This window comes from Ptychodera flava, chromosome 1, assembly GCF_041260155.1.
Source record: "Ptychodera flava strain L36383 chromosome 1, AS_Pfla_20210202, whole genome shotgun sequence".
NCBI classification, from domain to species: Eukaryota; Metazoa; Hemichordata; class Enteropneusta; family Ptychoderidae; genus Ptychodera; species Ptychodera flava.
In genome coordinates, this window is record NC_091928.1 from 22,628,551 (window position 1) to 22,656,022 (window position 27,472).

General features: G+C 35.7%; 1 protein-coding gene across 2 annotated transcripts in view; it reads left to right on the forward strand.

Annotated features, from left to right (window-relative positions):
- The window catches only part of LOC139133031 (SCY1-like protein 2), a 429,639-nt gene that overhangs the window by 387,839 nt on the left and 14,328 nt on the right, over positions 1–27,472 (forward strand). The gene's annotated exons all lie outside the window — the stretch shown is intronic.

Here is a 27,472-nt window from a genome sequence, read left to right on the forward strand (position 1 = left end):
TTACACCAAATTTTAGTCCTTCTATGTAAAGCTGACTCATGCAGAGGTGGATTTGCAGATGTGTCACTTTTGATTGTTTAAAAGCAAAGTTTGATGTTAGTAGCAATTCAGAAATGAAAAAGTGCAAATTAAAATGTACTCCTTCTGGGTCGTGTACTGGTACATCCTTTGCCTTAATTACCTTCAAATGCAGAGTATCATACTTTCAAACATCAATGCAAAAAAAAGCACATTTTTTTCGAGGGACTATGTTTAATGTAAATTTGTTGAGTTTTTGTTTGCAGAACAATAAATTGAACAAAGCGAAAGTGTAAGTTTGGGTGAAATATATACCGGTACTGATAGTTCCTCATTACATATTCAATATACTCACAGGATAATTTAAAGGAATAATGGAAAAGCTGTATAATACCAAGGAATTGCAAAGAATTGCCTCCAGTATATAAGAATTTAAATGTTTCAGAGATTTAGTTGCACATGTCGCACTTCATGTTGTTTATAAGTAAAACTTTCCTAAGCAACTCAAAACTCAAATGTACAAAAGTTACTCCCATGGGCCTGTACTTATTCCCATGGGTCTGTACATCATTTTCTTTGCATTATACCAAGAGTATCCTACTTTCAGACATCAATGCCACGAAAAGACAATTTGAAAGATTTTCAACAAGAGGCTATTATTCAGATCCACAGAACAATAAGTCAGACTATGCTGAGAAACATTGATTCATTTTAGCTTATTATATTTAACTGTGAAGAAAATGAATACATACAGTGAAATAGCTCTAACTTACTCAAAATACCGTCCACTTTTGAAAAATCATCACTGTCATGGCAATGAAGCATATAAGTTTGACATCTAGTTGTTTATATTTTTAATGTAAAGGTTGGCACCAATAAAAAATTGCCAAGCATATATCAGCATATCATATAAAAAAAAAAAAAAAAAAAAAAAAAAATGGCAGCTAGCATAGAGCACATGTAGTCCTGCTTGCTCTACAAGTAACTGGTGTTTTCATAGACTGTACAACATTTATACTCACACAATACTAACAAGAACTGAAAGTAACATACGTGGAACCTGTGAGTCATGGCAGAAAACAAGGCAGGAAGGATTTCTAGGCCTGATGTGAATGAGGACTTTGTGTACGATGCAGCGAAGTCTACCACGGTAGTGACCAACCCAACCATGGCGGAAATTCAAGCTGATGAAGTTATACGTACAGACTCAAGTATGACTGCAAAATTAGCAGTGCGGTACCAACCAACATCAAGTTTAAGACAACCACAACCAGATTACCATTATGGGTTAAGGCATCGAAAGATAAGTATACAGACAGCTATTGTAAGACGAACGAACTTAAACAGGAGTGGAAAGAATCAAATCTGTCAGGGGCAAGATGGCTGTTCTTACACTGTGGAATTGTCGGGCGGGAAAGCAAGACGATAGAGAGCATAAATATGTAGTGTTGACATTCTATACCAAAGGCGGAATCATGGTTCAAGGAGAAAGTTTTGAGAACTGGGCAGATAAAGACTTTCTTGAACTTAAACAATCTGTTAATAGAAATAACGGTGATTTCAAAAATGACTGTGAACTCGAAAACCAAGATGGTGGCCTCAATACGTTTGGCCAACGTACACACATGCATGGAGCTGTTGATAAACCAGATACAGCTGGAGATACTGATCATGAATGTGTGCAACTCACAGAAGATAAAGTTGATACAGACAGTGATGATGGGTTTGTAAAGAAACTGGTTCATAATTTGAAACTCCCTCCAGCAGATCTAGACGGGGCAATATAGAGAAAAATTACAGTGTCCTAGAGAGGAGGTTATATGATACCGAAATATGCGTGGAGGAGTTACAGACTCAAATGACTGAACTCATTCAGAGGGAAGATTACAGGAACTGAACCTGAAACACAACAAAATATCAAATCTCACACGATACACATTCAGTGGCTTGGAACTTTACAACTTCTTGATATTCATGGAAGTAATATCAGGACACTGGCAAATAACTCCTTTCTACCACTAAGTAAATTGAATGTGTTGTACTTGACCGGCTGTACCATTGAATCAATTGAACAGAATGCATTTCATGGCCTCAGTGAGCTCCAGCAACTGTACCTATACGATAACAAACTAGCAACATTCTCATCACACTATTTGTCTCATACTCCAAAGCTGTTTAAACTGCATCTCGACACAAACCTTCTGGAAGATGTACCTCAAGACATTTGTGTACATGCACCATTGCTGCAGGTTGTGTACATCAGTGACAATCCTGTTGAAATTCTACACTTTGGGAACAGCTTTCAAAAGTGCAAACATCTAACTTCACTTAGTGCAGGAAATGAATACGGTGTCCCAGTGCAAATTGACGAAAATTCATTCAAGAGTTTAGGCAACCATGTGATGGATTCACTTAATATCTACTTAGGTAATGTATCTGCACAGCCATTCAAATCATTTGAGCAGATTAGGGAGTTTACGATATCGAAACTATTAAGTCAGCATGAAAAGAGTGCAACATCATTATCAAATGAAATGGAGAAAATATTGTACAGTTTTGAAGGCACAAAGATCGTCAACATGATACTATGGAGTATGACTGCAGAACGTAAAGTTGAATTACAAAATACAACATTCAAAGCCCTTGCTAATGTTAATATTGAAGAATTAGAGATCAGACAAAGTCCATGATACTTCATGATTATGGCTTCAAGTGGTTCCCTCAGCTGAAGAGACTTGCCCTTTTCAAAGTATGCTACTAGTAATTTGAAAAAAAAAAGAAAGTCAAGCTAAAAAAAACCTGTGTTGGCATTACATAGGAACATGTTTAATGGACATATCACTTTTTAGGAATAGATGAACTTCACATCCAATGATTATACCGGTATTACACTTAAGGTAATATGCACCTCGAAAGTGAAAAGACTTAAACTTTGCTCTAACTTTCCTCAAGGGATCTTTCAATCATTCTCTTTCAATCAAGAATAAAAATAGGGGGTCACCGTGCATATTTTTGTACTAGAGAAACAAATTACCCAGATTTACCGATATTAGAAATCCAAAATGGCCGCCATCCCAGTGTTAACTCTATGGAGAAAAATAAAAATTTTCGAATTTCGAAAAACTAAGCCGATGAAAAGTTTTCTTTTACCAAGAGCTTTAAAATGAACCCCCACATGTGGTATATCAGAAGAGAATTGTAAAAGTTTGAGAGTCCGAATGTCTGTCCCCGAGGTGCATTCTACCTTAAACTATTGTAAAGCTACAAAGAGCAAAATGAAACCACTGTGCATGTTTAGGCACAGACCAACCAGAAAACAGACTATTATTTTTGCACCATCTATTGTCTTAGATGTTATGAAATTAAATGTTCCACCACGGATGCCATGGCTCGAAGCTCACACAACCAAACTTTGCTGATAATAATAATAATAATAACTTTATTGACGTTATTCCCTCAAAGGTGAACATAGTCAAGAACTAATACTACAAAAATAAGAAAAGGATACTTATCAAAAAATAATAAATATATATATATATATATATATATATATATATATATATATATATATATATATATATATATATATATATATATATATATATATATATATATATATATATATATATATATATATATATATATATATAAATATAAGATATAAGATATAACTTTATGCATAATATGAAATGTGGGGTAATCTTAAAAAATATATGTTTCTTGGATAAATGTTGTGAGGTATATCATGCTATCTGTATTGCTCATTATGTAGCAAAATTTGGCTTGCAAATCCCAGTTGTTGAAGTTTTCATTGTTGACTGCTATCGAGTCTAACAATTTTGTCGTGATGTGTATGACATGGACAACACATGATATAATGAAATTCGTCCTCAACTGAGTTGGTATCACACCTATTACAAATTCTGTCCTCAGCTTTTAGTTTTGGTCTCATGTGTCTACCTTTCTCAATCATCAGATTATGGTCACTTATTCTCAACTTGGTAATGTATTTTCTGTCATTTTTATCCTTGATACAGCTTAAATACTTTTCCATTTTAAAATCCGTTTTAAACTTTCTATAAATGCGTAATTTGTTATTCTCTCCTGATGATGTCTTTTCTGCATTAACTTCATTTTTCCATTTTAAATGTAGTCATTACTTATCTTATCTGTTAAGTTTTTCACACTATGTTTATCATTTTGCCAAAAATTACCAACACTCTCCAATCCTGTAATTTCTTGCATTGCAGTTGCCCAGGCCATGTTATTGTTAGTACAAAATACCATCACCTCATGGATCAAAGTATTTTTTTTCTTAGTGTATGTTCTATACCAATATTTAACCATCATTTTCTTGATAAAAGTTAAAAGAGGATGCCTGCCCATCTCACCTCTCACTGCTAAATTTGTTGCTGACTGATTAACTTGGAGAAGTATTTACACAACTTAAGATTCAATTTTTCAATTGGTGTCCTATCTGAATATTTCTCAGTTCCCCAAATTTCACATCCGTAAGTTAGTATAGGCCTAATAATATGGCCAAAAATATGAATCCAGCATGAATATTTATGTTAGCTGGTGAACTGATAACTTTTCTAATATAAAAGAACGCTTTCAGTGCCTTCTTGTATAGAGTCTCCTTTGCAATGTCAAACTTCCCATTACATTTGAAGTCTATGCCTAAGTATTTGTAGCTTTGAACAATTTCTAATTTCATACTATTATAATAAAAGTTATATTTATGACGAAGGACCCTAGCATTCTTGTTGAAACAATGATTTGGTTTTGTTAGTGTTGACTTCTAAATTCCAGTCATTACAATATGAATGAAGTTTATCAAAGCAACGTTGTAATCCAGCCTCTGATTCTGAAATTAATACAAGATCATCAGCATATAATAGGAAATTGATCAGAGACTGTCCTAAATTAACTGGTTCACACCTATCATCAAAGTAGCCTGATAAATCGTTAACAAACAGATTAAAAAGAATGGGACTAATATTGCAACCTTGCCTAACTCCTCGCATTGATTTGAACTGTCGTGTGATTCCACCATTAAGTTTTATACTGTATTTGACTTCGTCATACATACTTTTAATTATTTGATAAATATTGCCATTAATTTTGTGTGTTAGTAACTTATAATAGAGCCCTTGACGCCAAATACTATCAAATGCCTTTCTAAAATCAACAAATCCTACAAAACAACCTATTTCATTTTTCCTTTTATCCTTCGCATTTTCAATGTTTGATTTATTAATATAATTAAGCAATAACCCCCGCCGCAGGAGGGTATACACGAGATTTTGGTACAATGCGCGACATATAGCACGAGCCGATAGGCGAGTGCTATATGGAGCGAATTGTACCAAAATCGAGTGTATACCCGACTGCGAAGGGGGTTATTGCTATTATATTATATCAACTTGCGTGTATTTGTCTTACTTGGGCATTTTCATCACTCTAAGCGCCAAATGCAGAAAACGGACGTCTGAGAGATCGAACGTCGGAAATTCTGCGTCCGAGACCGAGCATTTTTATAAGTTGGGTTCCGTACAGGCACATAGTAATAAGTCCATATCGACATTGCATTTTATTCGCATGCAACACGAACAATACTTGTCAAAAATACCTGCTGCACTCGCACTCACACAGAAAATGGGTCAAGAGTTCAAATCAAAAGAAAAAAGTAACAATTTTTTTCGTAAATTTACATAAGAACAATAGTCCTGGCTTTTTTGGCATACTAAAAATAGATTTGTCTCATTCTGTACCGCATACCGTCGCGACATTCAGTGGTGGCACAGTGAAGTTACAGGATCTATTTTTGATGGATAATTTGGAAGCATTTAAAGGCGGAGCCTCCCTTTAAAAGGACGCCAAGGTATGGCGGCGTTCATTGTGTAAGTGGACACCAAACAGCCAACACGCGGGCACACACTCCAGAAAATGCCACTCTTTAGTTTTCCCCCGGCCGTAAAAACACAGACAGACTGCCAAGCGGTCAGCGTGAAGTTGCTGCCGATCGAACTCTGTGGTTATATTCAAAGTCTAACGCGACTGGAAGACAATTTTTTAGGAAATTCGAGCGTTTGTACTGGGGAATCAATGACTGTTGGCTATTTGAACCGACCGTCAATCAAAAGCTTGCATAAACTCTGTTTACAGGATTAGCAAAATGTGACAAAAGGTTGAGATCAGTTTGTGTAATTAATGTTATAGAAATCAAACATCATACTGGCCATGTATTTGACTGGGAGGAGAACTCCACTAATGCGAGAACCTGGGATTGAAAAGTGCGGCTTTAATTGTACCAGAAAACAAGCAGTTTTGAAATAATCCAGACTTGCGATGACTGCAACTGTGATGAACAGTTGTGCAGATTCTGAGTGTGTTGCGCCCGATGCAGGGAGAGCTGGACGCTGACACTGCTCGTTCTCGTTGCATTTGATGTCAAATATCGTCGCAGTCGCCAGGAGTCATCCCATTGTTATTTTGAACTTCTTGGTCTACATCGTTAGGACATCTCGATCTGTCATAGCCCAAACTTTGGTAAATAATATCTGACATACCGTTACTGTGAGGAAGTGTCAATTTATTTGTGTATGAACGAATACTATCTTCATTTTAAAGAGCGGTACTAGGATATATCGCGTCTCGACTCCCGCAAAGTGCACGGTGCGCTGTCGCCCTAATATTTGTGTGCATCATACCCCAAACGTGCTGCTTCAGAGATGTCTTTCATCATCGATCCCAACTTATTTACACCAAGAGGTGAGTTACAGACCCCCACTTTATCTGTGTATCGAAATTCGGTCTTCAGTCTTTGAAACAAAGTGGACTGTTTCGGTCTTTCTCGAGGGTCTATGGTTTAGATAGGTACGTTCAAATGCACCGACCGGGCAATTTTAGAAAATGCTGGTTTAGGGGCCCTTTTAGCACTGCTATCAGTGGTAAAACAGTATTTTGGCATCGGGGAATGAGCTCTCGTCCATCAGAATGGCGCAATGTAGCATGATATAATATAATTATCAATAACCGATTTAAGATGAACATGTTGTCTGTTGTTCGAAATCCAGGCCTAAACCCAGCCTGAAATTGACTTAGAATATAATGACTCTCAACATATTTATGTAATCTGTTATTCAAAACTGAAGTGAAAAGTTTTGAGAGACAACTTGATAGAGCTATCCCTCTGTAGTTATTTGGGTTATTTTTATCCCCTGATTTGAAAAGTGGTTTTATAATGCTAGTGCGCCAAATGTCTGGAAACTTTTTTGAATTTAAAATACTATTAAAGAGTTTTGTAATTGGTTTCAGAAGGACATACTGACCACTTATTAACATTTCATTAATTATTTTATCATCACCGGCGACTTTTTCTTTTTTAACTGTTTAATTGCCTTCATGATTTCAGTGGAAGTAATATCCCCATTCAATTCTTCATTAATTTCCGTACTTTCTAGCTCCTTTATAATTTTGTCTAATTTTGAACTATGGTTATATTTCTTATTTTGATTTGAGAAATGCTTGATCCATTCCTCAACACTTATACTATTACTGATATCATTTGTTGGTAAGGAATTGTTGGTTTTTAATTCTTTCAATGCACTCCAGAATTGATCTAAGTTACCACCATTCACTTCCGTGATATTATTTAAAGATTCTCCTGGTACATTCTCTTTTTAGTTCTAATTAACTTTTTATACTCCTTCTTAAGTTGAAAATAGCGACCTCTCACATATGGGTCATTTGAATATTTCACAATCAGTTTACCCATTGCTCTAACTTCATGTTTTATTATAAAACATGATTTGTCATACCATCTACGACCTGTTTTCTTTTTCACATTGCCTTTCTTTATAACTTTATGAGTGCAGGTTTTGAGTGACATGTCTGCAGCCGTGTAATTATATCATTCAAGCCTTGTACAGCATCATCAATATTACCAGTCAAATAATTTGCGTGTAAATACTGAGTAATTTTGGAACTGACTGGTGGGCTTTGGAGAGCCTCTTGATACTTCTCAGTTGAACTTTGTTCCCATAAATATCTTTTGGGAAGGGGGTTAAGACTGGTACTGTTGTCCACATTTTCAGTTCTAACTTGCCCAGTGAGTGCAAAAGATAGTGGACAATGATCTGATAAGTGGGTCAATTGGTGAACTCTTAAGTATTGAATTTTAAAGTGAAGGCTTGATTGTGCAATTACATAGTCCACAAGGCTTGAGCCGTTATATGTGTAACATGTAAAATCTCCATACGAGTCGCCAATTTTTCTGCCATTGACAATTTTCATGTCTGTTGATAAACAGAGGTCAATAAGTTTCCTTCCATATGAATTGATATTATTATCCTTATTCAATCTTGCTCTGAAATTATCTATAGCATACATATTTGGTAATGTAATATGGTCTCTTGAGTCATCTGTAACGTAATCATCAAGTCTTCCTGTACGTGCATTGAAATACCCATAATAATTATTTCACCCTCGGATGAGTAATTGATTATTTCTTTTTCAATATCTTCAAAGAGAGTATTTACCTTCTGTCTGTAAATGGATGAATTATCTGGTGGGAAATATGTTGCACAGATAAATATGTCTTTTTCAAAGTTAAAAAAAGTTTTGTCTAGTTTGACCCATATTGTATCAGGTATAATCGTAGAGATTTTCTGTACTCCTCTTTATATTTATGTTTGAACATAAATATAATACCACCAGAGTTCCGTTTTGCTGGTTTTTTTTTTCCTATCACTACGAAAATAACTAAAATCAGACAAGGATAAATTGTCTACAGAATCTAACCAACTTTCTTCTAAAGCTACAAAGTCAAAAGAATTAATAGTATTCAAGAAGTCTTGGTCATTCAGCTTCTGCTTGACTCCTTGAATGTTCCAAGTCATAAAAGTTAAGGTGTTATCCACCTGTTGTCGATAAGTCTCCGATAAACACATAACAATGGCCAACTAACGACTGTTACTCTACTAGTAACATGGTTGTTTTAACAGAATCATACACACTTATACAAAATTTTTCAAAAGAGTTATCAGCGAATGGACTATCTGGTCATTTTATTTTGCACAGCATCTTCCCTCCCAGTACTGTTATACAGTGGCTTTGTTTTAGACGATGTTGATATTGTTTATTTCCATGTGATCGGTACTGCCCTGTAGCCTGTCTGTTGTATTGCACTGGTTGACCTCTCCTGATGAATCCACTCCTGTTGTCATGACCTGACCTCGTAGATTGACCCTGACGAGCTCGCTTTTCGTTTCCATCCATCATCGCCCATTTCATATCTGCTACTAGTAACTTGACACCATCCCTTTCAATGTGTATTCCATCCTTTGCAAACAGATGTCCACTCGTTGCCAACTTCCTATGTTGTATGAATACCAGCTTTTTATTCTTATTGCAGAATTCTTAATGTTATTGTTAATTTCTGTAATATCAACATTAATCGTATCACATCCAATCCTAGGTAAAATTGCAGATATTCCAATTTTGGCATTTGGATATTTTTGTGTTGCAGTTTCAGCCATTGTTTGGAGTGACGTCAGTACTGATTGTTTGTTTTTCTTTGTTAAGTCATTTGTTCCCACGTGGCAAATTACAGATGATAATTTTGTGGGATCAAAATTTGAATCCTGAATTTTTTGGACAGCCTCTCAGTTGTGTATACCATATATTTCTCTGCAATGTTTGGTCTATACATCTGGTCTATATTCACACTGTTGATAAGTGAGTCACCAAGTAGAACATGCTGTTGATAAATGCAAAATCTTCTATCTTTTCAATTACATTGTCTTCAAGATTTAATTTTTGAAGATACGACAATGCCATGAACTCTTTTGATTTCAAAATGCTGATTTGGTTTCGTGCCAAATTTAGCACAGCAGTCTTTTGGTTGATATGCTGTGGTATGGTTGTCAGTGGTGGATGCTGCCCACTGCAATCTGTAGTATTTGTGTTTGGTCGACACTGGTGACAGCGTGTGGTCTGTTTGCTCAGCTGTGCTGTGAGACTTGTTGTGTTCATCAGCAGGATCAGCAATACCCAGAGAAATCTAATTTTATCCATAGCGAGTCTCTGGTACATCTGTGACTCGCTGACTTCAAAAATCACACATTTCATCAACCATTTTGTGGATTATTGACAGATCTGTGGAGATATTAAACAGAATAAATCAAATGGATTATAAACCTGCAGTCATAAGTCAAATGCTGCCTAAGCAATAATTAATACATGTTTACAATAATTAGATAAACACCTTGTAAATATGCTGGGCTCAAAATTAATTTTTAACCTGGTGGTCCATTTAGACCACCAAAAATCAATTTGGATGGGCCATACCAAAATCATGCTGGTTACCTGTAATCATTGAGTTAGTTACCTCCATGCCTTAATGATTGAACTTTAATATAATTTTTAGCTCATATTTGTTTTTTGTATTACCATCCAATGTCTGACGCACAGGGAACTCAGGCTGCTTGTTTGCACAGAATATATTCACCTAAACTTACTGTATCCTCTTCTTCATTTACCATAATCCTATAGGAAGATTAAAGATTAGCTATTTACTATGTTGTACTCCAAATCTCTCCTATCAAACTAACAGGCCAGGGACTTGATCCCTTGGATCAAGTTTGTTCTAGTCTGTAAGAGTATTATGGGTGTCATAGCCTTTTGTTTTCCTTTGAAATTGCACTCTGGTAAGTACATTTCCTTGCAAGACAATCTGACGCCAGCACAGGCGTTTAAGTGCCACACTGTAGCTGGTTAACATGAGGTTAAAATTCAAATTTGACCAATCAGATGGCTTGTATCTCCTGCCTCATTCCTAGTTATTGACATTGCAATGCAAATCTTATCCCAAAGACAAGTACAGTGACAAGTTTTGCTCTGTTTTTTGTCCTTTCTAAGAATTGGTTCATGATTATAAATGCTGTCAACTGTCAATTTGCTTGACGCCAAGAAAGTCAACTGGTGGACTTCACTTTTGGTTGTAGGACATTTTAATGTAAGAAATTGAATTTGCCATTTGGTAAAATTAACAAAGTACATGATCAAACAGTATCAACGTTACTTTTAAAGTAATTTTTCCAATCAGAAGAAATTATTATCAAAAAGATGACAGTATTGCTGTGTTTGTAATTGACTCATTAGTTAAAATTGTAGTATTTCATTTTATTTTGTCTTTCCAAGCAAAATTATCATAGCACTTTTGATAAAGACAGCATTGTATTACGGTATAATGACAAAATTAAGAATATATGATATTTTGTTATGAGTGGCAGTATTCATAGTTAAATTGGAGGTGGAGGACAGTTTTCAGATTCACCCTGAAAAATGCAACACACTACACTGATTATAGTGTTCCATTAATTGTGTGAACTATCAGTATCACACTGTCAGACTCTTTAATTTTCAATCACTTCCTCTCTTAAGGTAGAAGGTGCCCTGTAAACAAACATTGGGACTCTGAAATCTTTAAAATATTCATTTGGCCTACCACTTTTGGGGACTACTCTCAAAGCTCATGATGTAAATACAGTTTTTTACCGGCTTAGTTTTGTGAAAATCAGAAATTTTATTTCCCCATAGACATAACACAGGTATGGTGGCCATTTTGAATTTAAATTTGAATAACTATCAGGTAACTTGTTTCTTACCAAAATTTGTAAGGAGATATCAAGCAACTTTTTTCTATAATACCAAAATTTGCAAGATAACCCCAATTTTTATGTTTGATTTTGAAAGAAAATGGTCGAAAATAATGGCAAACTACCTTAAAACGTTTTTCTGACATTGTCATGAATAATAAATGAATAATTAATGAATGAATGAATAATGAATAATGAATAATTGAAAGTTAGGCTTCTTCAGTGGAAAATGTAACACTTACTCTACCTCCATTTTTTGTCATCATTTCTATGTGTACGGGAATAAAGATCTGTTTTATGGCAGACAGTTTGGAAGCAACATTTGTCTGAATTAATGTTAATATTAGTGTTGTAGGGCAAACGCTCTTTGAAGGCAGGATTTTTAAACTCGTAAAATTATCTGGCTTTGTCTGTTCAGTGTAATGTTTTTTGTTGCTAATACATCTTGAAGTGCCTCTTTTTTCTTTTATTACATGGCTTTTAGACATCGAACGTCACATGCTCTATAGAATTCAATGGTATGTTATTAATGACATTGAGGGCCATGTAGTTGTTACATGTACTGTTTACTCCTCATGACATCATCTTTTTGTGTCCCAGGAACAGGAAGTATTTTGGTGATGCATATTGCACATGTTAACGTAAATACACTTTTATCAGTTTTGTTCCAGCCTTGCTTGTCAAGTTGTCATAAAAATTTGTAGCATTTCATATTGTATTGATTCATGTTAAAGTGTTTTTAAGTAACACTTCCATCTCTATTAACTTCCACATTTGCCAAAGGTCTTTCAATGTAAGTTACACCAAATTGTTACTTTACAATGGTTAAAAGCAACAGGACCCGAAGATATAGATGTGAAGATTTTTAGATGTAGCTGTACATACACTAGTGTGGTCTGCTTGATATAAAAGTCACCTGTGCAGAGTAGTGGGTGTAATAAGTCTGTAACTCTCCATGGATGCTTTCAGCGTTGTTCTGTTACTTTAGTCAAACGTTTGTTTCATTGAATAGTCTCTGAAACTTGGTTTTCCCCTGCAGATATCATTCACTTCCCAAGAGATCAATTACAGTGCGTTTCACCTAGGTACCGCAACTCAGCGTATGAGACGGACACAATCCACGTTCAAAACACACGATTAGCTTGGGTATCACGGACACATTTCAAAGCGTCCGACTTGTCGATTAATTACAGTAAACCAGCAGGGGGCAGCTGCTGTCTAGACTGAGAGATAAACAGTTGACTAGACTTGATCTACAATGTAACTGTTTCTTTTACAATTTCAGCTAAGAGTTCAAGAGGTGAAGGTATTCTCAACAGAAACTAACTGAAAAGCCACACATTGTAGATCAAATGTATCTCTCAGTCTAGACAGAGCAGCTGCCCCATGCTGGTTTACTGTAATTAATCAATGAGTCGGTGACTTTCAAATGTGTCGTGACACCCAAGCTTATCGTTTGTTTTGTACGTGGATTGTGTCCGTCTCATACACTGAGTTGCGGTACCTAGGTGAAACGCACTGTATTTGCTCAAGTTCGCCCAGCCACAAATTCAGCATAACTTCATTCAAATTTAAAATTTGTCTAATTGTTATACAGTCTTCAACTCATGTGAATAGTATTCCTTTATCAAAAGGAAGAAAGATAGAAAAATAGGAAATTCACCAATGAGAAATGATAATTACCTAACCCCTGATGAAAAAGTTGTGTAAGTGTGGGTGAAATGGTTTCATAGAACATTGTGTACTTTTATTTTTACCCAGTGTCAGCCTCTTTATAACAGATCCAAGTATTTTACATCTTTGTCAGCCTTTAAGCTTACAGTCTCAGCCTTTCAAAATGATCAAGTATTTTTGTGGAGTGCAAGTTGCAAGCTGAGGAAATAAACGCTCATTAGACCTACCTTTTCACTCTTTTCTTGATAGTATGACCAACGCAATCTGACATCTGCATGTTTCAAATGCTATTTAAACAGATTCAACAAAGGAGGATCTTGTCTGTAGGTGGAAAGGACAGGATTTGTTTGTTCATTGGCTGCTGTCATAAGCAGATGATATCAGTGCATTTTTGTTTTGAATTCTTAATTAGTCACATGATTTGATGGCCATATTACCCATTTTCAAAACCTGAATGGCTTATCCTGATGACATAGGGGATTGGTCCATTTGAAATTCGGTCTATAGCAAGCATGTCCTCTTTAATTTAAAATTTGCACATAAAATTGCTAGCAATTACATAGCCTTGGCTGTTACATAGAATTTTGAAAAATGTTATTAAATCTTAAACTTCGGAAACGAAAGGCCATTTGAACTGCAATTTCACTCATTATTAGTGTGAGTCCTTGCGTCAGTTGGACTGGTCACATGGTTTGGAAGCCATATTGCAATTTATAAAAACCTATGATAATTATAGAAAAATGTTCATAGTACTTGTTTTCCAAAACCAATGCACCATTTGGACTTAAATTTTACAAATATCATCATTGGTATGTGTACATCTTAGTATGCTAAGCACATTTTGATCAGTTTTGCCATATTGGTGTTGCGAAAAACCTATGCATATACCCTTAAAAAATATCCTATAGGCTTCCTGTAGGATTAATATGGTGCGATAGTTATAGTACTCTTGTGGGATTTTTGAATACAGTTTAAAGGGCTGTAGGTAGCCTACATTCCCATAGGGGTTCGTATAAGAGCCCTTTAGCATTCCTATAGGATTATACGGTATGTGGGATCTTATAGCTTTCAAATAGGATGAGGGGCCATAAACAATGGAACAGAAACAGGAAGTACATGGAGCAAAACAGAAAAGTCAATGCCCTAGAACTGTTAGCTGCTGTGCTGGCAGTGAAGTCATTCACCAAGTCGGTCGAGAATTACATGTTATGCATAGGCTTCTTAAAGGAATCCCTATAGGGTCCTAAAGAAGACTGTAGCTTTTAGATTACTTTGCAGATCCCATTGGTAAACTTTCACAACAGAATTCCTACAGGAAAAGTTAAAAATTAGATTAAAGCTTTGTGTTAATAACTTTGATTAGAAACATAACTCAAACAAAAATTATTTGCTTTGATTCACATTTTATTTTGCCATACATACAAAAAAATTACGAATATTTAAAAGATGAAAAAAATTACAAAAAGATGATTGAGTGGTTGAAAAAAAACAAAGAAATTTATCACATAATCATTTTTGACTTATTTTGAATGTTTCTCAATACATAATACTTTTAAATTAGGCCAAGGTAAGTAAATTGTTCGGCATATGTTGGCTTGTGCTTAAGGTTCATTTCCTTTCTTTTGTCAGACCTTTTATGAGTTTTTCTTCACCACTTTTTTCTTTTCATCATTTAATTTGATGTTTATGGCCCCTCTCACTTCTTTTGCCATCCCATTAAATTTCTGCAACACATGGTCTGAAAGATATAAAGGGCAGGGAACTTATGAGGAACTAATGATCAGTTGCTGATAGTTATGCAGTGATGTCAAATAATATGTACTTTAAAAGCTACACAGATATTATAAGAATACTGACTGTGCATGTACTGCTGTAAATTTCTAACAGAGTCTGAACTTGTAACTGCTATCAAATGTATTTTTTATCATGAAAGAGTATACCTATCAAGCAGGGTAGATATATTGCATGGACAGCGGGGTGTTAGTTTTCTGAAAGTAAGTAAAATATGAAATAGAAAAATGGGGTTGACAGCCTTGAATTCAAAAGGGAAGTTTGATAGTTAGAATGGTTTACAGTTTTTGTTTTCACTTCGTGTCTCGAATTCAGTGGTGTTCCAACACACATGCTAATCCTTAGAAAACCTTTCCTGAAAATAGTGAAAACCAAATGTATCTAAACACCTTAGTTTGTAGGACTTTTAATATATTTGAAACTTAAAATACAATTGTGTGGTCCCATCTTTAAACTTAGCCCATATATGAACAACTATTGTGTACTGATTGAATGGATGTAATAGTCCAAAAGATCACTTGCAGAAACTTTACCCTGCAATATAGCTGAAGATGGTGTACTACACTGACACTTCAAGATTCTCGTCACGATACAGTTATCAGTGCAAAATATTAACTGCAATATTTAATTAAATATTGCTACATGCAATAATTCATGGGCATATTCTTCTGAAACTTCCAATGTTAACAAAAAACTTCCTTCTCATAAGGGTATATACAAAAGTTAATGTAAATAAGTTAGATACTGTATACTGAACATGATTAAAGGCAACTTGACGAGAAAATAAATATTTTACTCTGGCAATAATTTAGATCCTTCTGATGTATTTAAATTATGACTAAAGTGAAGATTTACATGTATCAACATAGCAGTTTTAATCAATGAAATTTGCCTCATTTATATGATAAGTGATTAATATGTTATAAAGTTTTGATGGTAGGTTGTTCAATGAATTGGATGTAGCAATATTTGGATAAAATGCAGAGGTCCAAGGTTGCTTTCATTGCTGCTATCCTCACAGAAAATTAGTGCTTAGGCTGTGTTCACAAATAATGATGAGGGGTGGGGTGATGGAGGAATCACGATTGAAATTTTATTATTTTCAGATCTCCCTCAATACGATCGAAAGTTTTTCAAGTCCCCCCTCTATATGATCAAAATTTTTCAAGTTCCCCTTCAAATTATCATATAGCCGCATATTTAAATGGGACTCTGTCAATGATGATCTTACTTTGAATGATACAATATGTATTAAAAATAGCGTCAATGACACTGTAGCTCCCATCCTGGACTATTTAGTGTTTGTTCTCTGGTCAGATATTTGAACATGTGTGAAAGGATAAAGTGCATGAAGTGAAAATACTTAAATGAAATGTACTGGAGACAGTGAAATATGTTTAATGTAATTATTCAGAATATAAAATGGAAAAAATACAGAATTAGATATATCGAATACTGTGATACAACCATTAACTCAACAAGTCATTTACAATGACATAGTCCCCACTTGTAATAGGAGTATTAGTTGATGGGGCAGGAAAATGTGGTCATTAAGAAGTATCACTGGAGTGTATATGTTGAGATTTATGGGCACATAGGTCTATGTCGTTGTTCCCAATTTGAAACACATGAGGCATGTCTAAGTTATGGTTCTAAATCGGGAAAAAAGATCAGACCTCTAGCAGTATTGGCCAGCCAAGAAATACATATGCGCATTATAAATGAGGTACAAGATGTGACATCTTAAGGTCTAATATCCTATCAAAATTGGAGGGTATAGAACTTGTGGTTACTGAAATATGCATATATAGGTATAATCAAGGTCAAAGGTCATCGAAGTCACATGACATTTTGAAAAAAAAAATTATATTGCTAATTAATCCCTATATGCCAAAAAATCAGATCTCTAGCTCTATTCGCTTGCCCAGAATTAGATGTGTACATAATTAATGAGGTAAAGCGTGTGTTGTCATAAGGTCTCCCATCCTACTAAATACAAAGGACATAGCACTTGTGGTTACTTATTTATTGACATAAACATATATTTTAGGTAAAAGGTCATCGAGGTCACATGACATTTGGTCAAAAAATTGTATTGCTAAGTTATCCCTATATACCAAAAATCAGACATCCAGCTCTATTGGCTCGCTCAGAATGAGATATGCGCATAATTATTGAGGTACAGTATGTGGCGTCATAAGGTGTCCAATCATACCAAACATGAAGGGTGTAGCACTTGTGGTTACCGAGTTATGGAAAAATATGTATATTTGAGGTCAAAGGTCATTGAGGTCACGTGACATTTTGTCAAAAAAATTGTTTTGCTAAGTTATCCCTATATACCAAAAATCAGACCTCTAGCTCTATTGGCTCGCTCAAAATTAGATATGTGCATAATTAATGAGGTACAATATGTGGCGTCATAAGGTGTCCCATCATACCATACATGAAGGCTGTAGCACTTGTGGTTACTGAGTTATGGACAAATATGTATATTTGAGGTCAAAGGTCACCGAGGTCACGTGACATTTTGTCAAAAAATTGTTTTGCTAAGTTATCCCTATATACCAAAAACCAGACCTCTAGCTCTATGGCTCGCTCAAAATTAGATATGTACATAATTAATGAGGTACAATATGTGGCGTCATAAGGTGTCCCATCATACCATACATGAAGGCTGTAGCACTTGTGGTTACTGAGTTATGGACAAATATGTATATTTGAGGTCAAAGGTCACCGAGGTCACGTGACATTTTGTCAAAAAAATTGTTTTGCTAAGTTATTCCTATATACCAAAAATCAGACCTCTAGCTCTATTGGCTCGCTCAAAATTAGATATGTGCATAATTAATGAGGTACAATATGTGGCGTCATAAGCTGTCCCATCATACCATATATGAAGGATGGTAGCACTTGTGGTTACTGAGTTATGGACAAATATGTATATTTGAGATCAAAGGTCATGGAGGTCACGTGACATTTTGTCAAAATATCTGAGATATCTGTGTGAACTGATGGACTCACGGATAGACGAACAGACGGACATGACCTAATCTATAAGCTAACTGGACTTCATACGTGGGGACTAAAAATTGTGTCACTGCATCCTTTTTGCAATATGAATACGATGAGAAACTAAATTTTTATTTTTCGTGGCCTTATACATGGAGTCTATGGAGATCTGCCTTATACATGGGAGTCTATGGACGTGTAAACGAAAAATATGCAAATTTCACCACGATTTGCCCAAATTTGGCAAAGGTCACTCCTATGCACTTCCATACCAAGTTTCATATCAATCGACTTGTGGTTTCAGAGCAGGAGATTTTTTGACCAAAAATGGGAGAAAATTACAAAAAAATTCATGAAAAATAGCAAGTCCAAGATACTGACCCAAGATGTGCACAATCATTTCATGTCAGCCCAAGTACTTACATGCTAATTTTTCATGTAATCTGCTCAGTGGTTATTGAGTTTTTTCAATTTTGACTGTTTTTACATTTTTTCACTTAATTTGCATATTTTTGGCAATGACAACTTCATTTGAACAAAATCTCATCTACAGCCCATCATCCATGTACACACCAAATATCAAGATGAAATGTACAGCGGTTTTGGAGTTTTTGATGTTGACGGACAGACATACAGACATACAGACATACAGACATACAGACACACAGACATACAGACATACAGACATACATACATACAGACATTTCCCTAGCCTATAAGAATAGCTTCCATTGCCATATATACATATGGCTATGGCTAAAAATGAGTAATTCAGCCCAACTGCACAAGTTCTGGTTTTCATTAAAGTTTTCACATAATGCTGGAGTTCTGAAACAGCTTTCAGAAAGTGTATGGTTTACGAGATTTACGTTTTATGTTTGATGAGAAATACGCCTAATAGTATGTAGTAGCATGCAAAGCTACATGTATCTTTAGTGAACTGATATACTCTCTTTTTTTTTCGGCCTAATGCATTTGATCTAGAACAAAGACATATCAATACAACTCTCTGGTGCTCTTTTTTATTGGCAATGTTATCCTCATCTGTCATTGCCTTATTGCCTTCTTGTTCGTCTTCATAAATGTGGATTTTTTTCTCTTTTTATCTTGCTTCATGCTGTTGTGTCCTGTGTATGGTTTAAGAGACCCTTCACATAACCATGAAGCTCAGCCTTGTTATCTGTACAAGTAAAAGTTCACTGTATGTCAAATCTAGAAAGATTGAAATTCAAGTAATTTGCAAACTATTTCATGAAAATTCAGGAATGAGCCACTTCTAAGTGGGAAAAGAAAATGGTAAAGTGCTAAAGATGACAGAAATAAAGCTGAACGTACCCTAACTTACAATAAAATGTATCAATCACTTACTTTTGTCAGAATATAATGTACAGAAGATGACCAGTTCATGACAATTGATAGCATGTTACTAGGACTGATGAAAATGACGTCTGGTATTTTTTAAAATTATGACGAATATTATACCAGATGATCAATGAATAATACCAGTACTTCATGATTAATGTAAAAAAAGGTAAATAATTTTGACACCCTCATGATCAACTTTATTTGAGGTGTTCGGTGAGAATGGAAGTCGACCACTGCCAGCTACTCTCATTCGACACCATTCCAGCAGTGCCTGTTCAGTGTATAGCATGACTAAACATTTTGTGGTTTGGCTGCCATATTGGTTTTTGCCAAAAACCTATGATTACCCTGGAATAATGTTCAAAAATCTTTTCTCCAAAACCAATGCACGATTTGTACTGAAATTTTACTCATACCATCATTGGTGTAAGTACTTTCATGTTTGAGAAAAGTTAATGGATCAGTCACATGGTTTGGCGGCCATATTGTCATTTGCTAAAAACCTATGATAATTTTTTATTTCAAAAATTTTCTTCTCCAAAGCAATGCACCAATTGAACTGAAATTTTACTCATATCATCATTAGTGTGTGTATGGTACTCTTGTATATCTCAATCACTGTTTAACTGCCGGCAACATGTCTGCAGCTTTGATTATTTTTGATGTGCTTGAATGCACTCACAATAACAATACATCTTAAAGAGTCCTCTTGATGAGTTGTCTGTATGGTATACGAGTAACAATGTCTTAAGGTAATATGCACCTCGAAGGTGAAAGACTTAAACTTTTGCTCTAATTTTCCTCAAGGAATCTTTCACTCATTCTCTTTCAAAATCAAGAATAAAAATAGGGGGTCACCGTGCAAATTTTGGTACTACAGAAACAATTTACCCAAGATTTACCGATATTAGAAATTCAAAATGGCCGCCATCCCTGTGTTAACCTATGTGAAAAAATGAAAATTTTCGAATTTCGAAAAACTAAGCCGGTGAAAAGTTTTCTTTCACCAAGAGCTTTAAAATGAACCCCCACATGTGGTATATCAGAAGAGAATTGTAAAAGTTTGAGAGTCCGAATGTCTGTCCCCGAGGTGCGTTCTACCTTAAAAATATCTCTACTGGTAGTACAATGAATCACACCCCTCGCTTTTCTGTCAGTGAGCTCTTCAAGTTCTCGACTGGAAGCTATTAGTCAAATGAGTAAGCTTCCATATACTCTTCCTCCTTATTATTTCCAGACTGAGAGGTCTATTGTATGAGGGTGCTTTCATACTCATCTTCTCTTTATTTACACATTTTTGGAAGAGAAAATTAGTGTAGGTCCAGTCCTTCCAATTCCTGCAAAAAATCCACTCTTTTCAGTAGAGGCTCATGGCATGCATTTGACCAACTGCCATTGTTTCAACTCGACAGGACAAAAATTAACAGCCACAGGTGTCATTTTGTTTTTTGACTTTTATTGCAGTTGTGTCACCTATTTCCCTGTCACATGACTTTTTGCAGTCAATTTATGGCACATATTGGGCATGTAGTCTCTTGAAATTACATGATTGGCAGGGTTGGGCAGATTATTTTCTGATCCACTAGCCCGCAGCCTTTCTGCCAAATAAAGCCATTTAGCCAGCCCAAGTTTCCATCACTCACCAGTCAACATTCTAGTTACAAGCTGTGTAATTCACTAGACAGGCCCATCACTGGGCCATATCAGGCCAGCAGGAGAAAAAACCACAAGCCCAGCAATACAGAATACCCACCCATTTGCTCGGCTTATGGATTTACTCACCACTGATTGTTGTTTAGAAATCTGCTGGACCATCAAAATTCTGCATTTATCATGAGCTATTGGTTTGACTAGATTTTGCTGAAGTGGAACTTCTACTGCAAGCTGTATCACATAGCATTGTACTGTATGAGTGCTAGCTGACTGGGTGCGTTTACATATTACAGTGGAGTGTCATCTCCAACATGACAAACAAAGTGAACCACACATGGTGTACTGGTGAAGAGCAAACACTGCAAGTGGCCTTGGGATTTCTTTGTAGTGGAAGTCATGGATGTCATGGCAGTGTTGGAAGTTGAAGGGGAATTGTGAGGTGTTTATTGCTCTGTATGTGGAAATTTGACTTTGGCAGTACTTCAGCCAGGTGAAAAACAAACAATCAGAAGATGATCTCTTTCAATCCATTGACTATTCATTGATGGTGTGAGACAAAGGTAAGGCAAAGACATGAACATAAATGAACATTAAACCGTCTGTAGTGACACCTTCACGCAGAAGCTGAAGACACAGATTTTCAATTTGTATCTAGTTTATTGTACTGATAAAAAATTAACAGTTCAATGGAATTCGTCTAGTGTTAAACTAATGCATAAAAGAGAATAACATGCATGTATTCCTATATGTGCCTGTAATAGGAAAAAGGAAATTGCCTTAAAAGAATTATTAAACGTGTTGCTCAATATGTACTGTGTACACTAACGTTAATTATTGTTGTCTGCTAAATCTAATTTTTGTGATTTTAGACCAAGAGAGCTATCAGTGTTTTGTCAAAGATATGTTACAGTAGTACCTCTGGGCTTCCAAAGTCTTGTTACCAGGATTCCCCTTAGAACATCAATATAATTCTTGCTACCACAAATAGCAGTTGTCTTGTGCTGAGGGGGCAAACTCCAAGATATTGAAATACATTGTGGGTAAAACATCAACTGTGACAGCAATAGTTTGAGATTGTGATCTGACAAATACTTTCAACACAAATATAACCATTTTCACACTGGAGAAAAACTTGTGTGTTGATGAAACTGACAAAATTGAAAGATCCTTTCAAGAGTTGTAGGCATTTCTGGTCTGAAATTCCACTATAACCTAAGATGGTCTTTGACTATCATGTGTGTTTCACCTGAAGAAAGCCTATATATTGAAAATATGGTCAAACGGCTGAGATGTTATGACTCACTCAGGTGGTAAAATCATATTTAAGGTACGGAGAATTGTAAAAGGGAACAACAGAAATGATACAGGGTTTCCAAAACCATTTACAGGTCTCTATCTTAAAAACCCTTAAAACACTGCCTACATGAATGTAAAGAAAGAAAAGGTGTCCAGCAATCAGTGATTTAAACAAACTGTTTCCAACGGTGAACTTTGATTTGTTAACAGAGAAATGACGATGCTAGTTAGATATTCCTTGACCTGAATGACACCATGGTTGTTTTTTATCCAAGATTAAGTAAGTTCAGTTGTGTTCTATGATCAAGTCTGCTGTCCTTTTCAAGTTCAACTTTCAACTGTCTCCAGAACATTTCCTGCCCAACCTCATCATCAGTCCACCGCAAACACTTTTTTCGGCACTTCATCAGCCGAATCAGTCGAGGCAGCTTTTGTTCTGGAATTGGCTCAAGCTGCACCATGATGATGACATCTCGAAGTTCATCAAAGAGACGCTGCAGCGCCACCTCCAGTTCAAAGACGCAGTAGTGGTCATCAACAAAGCTCTCACTGAGGACAATGACAACTTTGTCACTTTTGTGCACACACTCTGTGATGTTAGCAACAATTGCTACACCTGGTACCGTATGTAGTCTCTATCCTTAATGCAGAGACGAAACCTGTCCCTTTCCTCAAACCTTGGCATCATTTCATGTCTCACCCAGTGATAATCATCATCGCCATAAGATACCATTATTTGGTCTCTCCTTTCCTCATTGATACGTCAACAACTTGGTAACCCCGGCCAACATACCCTGTCTTCAGTTTGAAGAGGAAGAACTTGTACTTTATGTTCCATTTGAATTTTCGCCAAAGCACAGTAAAAGCCATTATCAGCAATATTAAGATGCCTGCGGCTGTTGCAACATAGACAGGCATGTGAGACTTACAGTGAAGAGTGTTAATGTCAAAGTCAACCAGATAAACACCAGCATGGCATTTGGTGAAAAACACTTGTAATCTTGCAACCAGTACATTTCTTTTTGGTTCAGAATTTTCTGAAAAATCAATGCCCTAGGATTCTCCGTCAGCCAGGAGTGAAACCAGAGGATATCACAGGTGCATGCAAATGGGTTCCCACCTAAATAAAGGTACTTTAAGGATGTCAGCCCAGCAAATGAAGTGGTGTTCACCATCTGGATGGCATTAGATCTCAGATCAAGTTTAATTAAGTTGTTTAAACCTTTCCATATACTTGGATTTAGTGTTGCTATTGGTTTCCGCTTAGGTCCAGATGGATCAATGATGTGACATTGGAGAAACAATGACTGCTCATTGCATTTACTCCATTCTTGGCAAACTCCAGAGTCTTCAAGTTTGGAAACGTTTGAAACAGGGAGCACCATAAAGGCTGTGATTGTAGATAAAGTTGGTTCATCCTCAGTGTGGCAAGGTGTGGCAGTGTGCAATTTAAAGGTCTTTTGGGAAGAGGAATTACTCCAGCACCACTGATGTCTAGATAGAAAAGCTTTGGAAGTTTAACTTTTAAATCACATAGAGATCTTTATATCAGATGACCTAAATGGCGTGTGTTTGCAAAATTTATGTACGTGACATTGTTTAGGGCTTTTGAATTGCTGATATCAGCAAAATCTGATCCAACATTTGAGAACTCCAGTCTCTCTAAATGAGACTGCCTTGAGATAACAGCCATCTCAAGGTAGTCCATTTTTACTCTGTTTGAGTTCAGGTAGAATTCTCTCAGGGTAACCAAACCTGAGAGCATTCCTGAACTGATGCTCTGAATGAAATTTAGTGATAAATCCAGGATTTGAAGATTTGAGAAAGCTGACAGTGCACTAGTTGGTATGGTGACTAGTCTATTAAATGACAAATCCAGCAGGATTAGGTTTGATAGTCCTAGGAAGGCATTGTAAGGGATGAATGTCAATGATGTCCCCATAAGGGTAAGTCTTTTCAGCTGACGGAACCACTGGAAGGCATAATCATGAAGCATCAGTGGACTCTGTCTGATCTCTAATTCTTTGATGTTAACATTAGCAAGTGCTTGGAATGTTGTATTTTTCAGTTCAACTTTACGACGTTCATTCATATTCCACAGTTTCATGCATAATATATTTGCACCTCCAAAATTATACATTATGTCCTCCATTACATTTGGATAATGATGTTGTACTCTTTTCATGTGAACTTAATAGGTGCCATATTATCAATTCTCTAATTTGCCCAAATGATTTGAATGGCTGTGCAGATATGTCACCAAAGTAGATATTAAGTGAATCCATCACATGGTTGCCTAAACTCTTGAATGAATTTTCGTCAATTTGCACCGGGACACCGTATTCATTTCCTGCACTAAGTGAAGTTAGATGTTTGCACTTTGAAAGCTGTTCCCAAAGTGTAGAATTTCAACAGGATTGTCACTGATGTACACAACCTGCAGCAATGGTGCATGTACACAAATATCTTGAGGTACATCTTCCAGAAGGTTTGTGTCGAGATGCAGTTTAAACAGCTTTGGAGTATGAGACAAATAGTGTGATGAGAATATTGATAGTTTGTTATCATATAGGTACAGTTGCTGGAGCTCACTGAGGCCATGAAATGCATTCTGTTCAATTGATTTGATGGTACAGCTGGCCAAGTACAACACATTCAATTTACTTAGTGGTAGAAAGGAGTTATTTGCCAGTGTCCTGATATTACTTTATGAATATTAAGAAGTTGTAAAGTTTCCAGGCCACTGAAGGTGTATCTTGTCAGATTTGATATTTTGTTGTGTCTCAGGTTCAGTTCCTGTAATCTTCCCAAGTTGATAAATGCAAAATCTTCTATCTCTTCAATTGTATTGTCTTCAAGATTTAATTTTTGAAGATACGGTGAAGCCATGAACTCTTTGGATTTCAAAATGTTGATTCGGTTTTGTGCCAAATTAAGCACAGCAGTCTTTGGGTTAATACCGGTATGCCATGGTATGGTTGTCAGTGGTGGATGCTGCCCACTACAATCAGTAATGTTTGTGTTTGGATTACACTGGTGACAGCGTGTGGTCTGTTTGTTCAGGCTCTGTGCTGTAAGGCTTGTTTTGTTCATCAGCAGAATCAGCAACACCCAGAGAAATCTAACATCATAAACTTTATCCATAGCGAGTCTCTTACTAGTACCGTACGTCTGTGACTTGCCGACTTCAAAAATCAGTCATTTCATCAACCAACCATTTTGTGGATTATTGATAGATCTGAGGAGAGATTAAACAGAATAAATCATATATTGAGCTATGCTGATGTGATACATCTAGATATCATGCATGAAATACATTGTTAGTAAACAAGAAAGTTGCACACATACAGTTCAGATGGCACCCTCCTTTTAATTAACTGGCACCCTGTGTTCTGGCAATAGGATAGGTCTCTGCCAAGATCAGAACCCCTTGTTATGTTTTTCTTACAAATTGATAAGCGATAATGTCTTTCCTAAGGGTTTTTCTAACCAGTGATTAAATGAGCCGGCAACTTTAATATCTGGCTTAATTATCAACACATTCTGTGTACAATAGAAAACCAGATATGAACTGTAAATGCTCACGTGTTTCATTATATATTGCAGTTATGTGTAAATTTGAACCTTTGCCACATGTTTGCAACTTCATTGAAAGTATTATGATCAACATAATGAACAATATTCACCACAGATTAACTCTATAGGTCATTAAGTATTCAAATACGCAATTAGCTGAAATAGAAATAATTAATTTCTTTGACTGCTGTCATTGTATCACCTCTTTATATAGCAAGTGTAATTGCCTCTTGTCAAGTCCTTGAAACTATATATTCCAAACTTTGAAAGCTCATTAGATATGCAAACTATAAATTAGCTGACATGAAACTTAAGTGTGAAATGACTTCCAATATTGGTATAACCTGGTATAATCATCAATGTACATAGCATGTTATGCCAACTTTGATCAAATAAATCAAGTATATATCCCTAATTAGGAAAGCTCATTAAATACACAAATTAGGAATTAGCTGAAGCAAAAATGCTTAATGACTTTCAGTAACGTCGTATCATAGTATCTTTATGTACCTAGCAAGTTTCGTCAACTTTGGTCTAGTCAATACAGATAAATATCCCTGATTATGAAAGTTCATTAAATATGCAAATAAGGAATTTGCTAAAGTTCAAATGCTTAATGACTTTCAATAATGTTTTTTCATAGTATCTATAATGTACATAGCCAGTTTCATCAACTTTGGTCTCGTCAATTAAGATAAATACCCCTAATTAGGAAAGTTCATAAAATATGCAAATTGGGAATTGGCTGAAGTAAAAATGCTTAATGACATTTAATAATGTTCTATCATAGTATCTTTAATGTACAGAGCAAGTTTCATCAATTTTGGTTATGTAAATTCAAATATATATCCTTAATTTCGAAAGGTCATTAAATATGCAAATTACGATTTGGATGAAGTAAAAATGCTTAATGACTTTCAATAATGTTAAATCATAGTATCTTCAATATGGATACCAAGTTTCGTCAATTTTGATTGAGTAAATTCAGATATATACCCCTAATTAGGAAATTTCATTAAATATGCAAATTAGTAATTATCTTTCATGTCACCCCTTAATAACTTTCACAGCTGATATATCTTGATGTGATCAACATTTGTAGCAAATCTCATCAAATTGTATGCAGTCGTTCTCAATGTATATCCGTTTTTTCTAAAATCATTAATTATTAGCAAAAAGTAAGCAAACCACAGACACCAAAAACTAATCAGTTCTTGCCATTTGCAAACTGAATCTATGTACCAGATTGATTCTGTTCTGATGAGCCGGTTTTGACATATTGAGCACACAGACAGACAGACAGACAGACGGACAGACAGACACACAGACACACAGACAGACAGACATCGCTGTGACTTATGCTCGAACATGCAATTGTTCACAGCCCAGGAAGACCTGTATGTAGGGCTCGAAATAAAATCGTT